Below are 1,853 nucleotides of genomic sequence, written 5' to 3'. Positions count from 1 at the left end.
ATATAATACAAAAGCAACTTTTAAAAATTGAAATGGGCTCTTTGTAAGGTAGTGAAGCTCTCATAACTCAACATTTGAACGAAAGTTGGGTGACTTAGCACAAGGGATGTTGTAGGAAGGACTCCTGGATGAATCAGGATTGGCTTCAGCTGTGAGTGGCAGCAACCCAAAATACCACAGGCTTAAGCAATATGGAAGTTCACTTCTTTCTGGAGTAAGGGAGACCTGAAGGTAATCAGTACAGGGGGTGGGAAAGCATTCCACAATTCTCAGAGATTTCTTTTATCTTGCCACTGCACCCTACTCAGCACTTGGCTTCCCCCTCATGATCTAATAAAGCTGTCCAAGCTCTAGCCATCATATCTGCATTCCAGTTAACAGGAAGAAATAAATTAGAGCCTCCCTGCTCTCTTTAAGGACACTTCCTGGAGGTTGCTTTTTTTCAGCTTATACTCTATTGGCCAGAACCAAGTCACCCAGCAACACTGAGCTTCAGGGGAGTTTGAGATAGGCCTTATTCCATGTGGCCATGTGCCCATCTAAAATTGGGACTTACATTACCAAAGAAAAAGAGGAGAATGGATACTGAGGAATAGTTGGTATTCTCTGCTGACATTTTAAGGTTATTTATTTATTTGAGAAAGAGCAGAGTGAGAGAGATAGCGTACAAGTAGGTAGAGGCATAGGGAGAGGGAGAAGCAGGCCCCCTGTGGAGCAGGGAGTTCAATGTGGGGCTCCATCCCAGGACTCTGGGATCGTGACCTGAGCTGAAGGCAGACCCTTAACCACACTTAACCGACTGAGTCACCCAGGTGCCCCACTCTCGTTTGACACGTTTATTTATTTATTTATTTATTTTTATTTATTTATTTATTTATTTATTTATTTATTTATTTATTTTTAAAGATTTATTTATTTATTATAGACAGAGAGAGAGAAAGAGAAAGAGAGGCAGAGACACAGGAGGAGGGAGAAGCAGGCTCCATGCCGGGAGCCCGACGCGGGACTTGATCCCAGGACTCCAGGATCGCGCCCTGAGCCAAGATCCCAGGACTCCAGGATCGCGCCCTGAGCCAAAGGGAGGTGCCAAACCGCTGAGCCACCCAGGGATCCCCCCGACACGTTTAGCTCAAAGATTTTAAAATTAATAACCAAGCTATCACCATGTACTTTGTTTGTGTTATCCTGTTCAGTACCTATATGCCTATGGGTTAGGGGTCAGTGCTGTTACAATTACACTGAAACTCAGGGAGGGAGGTGCCTGAGTGGCTCAGCGGTTGAGCATCTGCCTTTGGCTCAGGGCATGATCCCAGGTACGGAATCGAGTCCTGCATCGGGCTCCCGTACCGGGAACCTGCTTCTCTCTCTGCCTGTGCCTCTGCCTCTCTCTGTGTGTCTCTCATGAATAAATAAATAAAATCTTAAAAAAAAAAAAAAAAGAAAGAAACTCAGGGAGGTTAAGTAACCTGGCCAAGATTACACTGCTAGCAAGTGGTAGATGTAGGACCTGAGCCCAGCTCTGGTTGACCCCAGAGCCTTTAGCCTGTATACTCTATTTGCAGCCACACAGTCTCTGCATTGGTCTTCCCTGCAAGCAACAGAAACTGGCTGTGATGGAGTTAAGCAGGAAAGGCGTTTTTTTTAAATGTTGGATGGTTCACAGGATGATTGTGAGGGTGGAGCACCAAGTTCAATGCAAAGAAGCAGAAAAAAGGCTCTAGTTCCCCTTAGAACTAGTGGTTCTGATGAGAAAACTATGGGTGCCTTTGTCTTGGCCCTAGAGAAAGAAAGCTGCCTGTCGCTTGCTTCCTGTGCTACCAGTTCTCAATTCCAAGCCCATGTGCCTCATTCTG

Source organism: Canis lupus, chromosome 8 (genome assembly GCF_003254725.2).
Source record: "Canis lupus dingo isolate Sandy chromosome 8, ASM325472v2, whole genome shotgun sequence".
Classification (NCBI taxonomy): Eukaryota; Metazoa; Chordata; class Mammalia; order Carnivora; family Canidae; genus Canis; species Canis lupus.
This window is presented reverse-complemented; position numbering follows the sequence as displayed.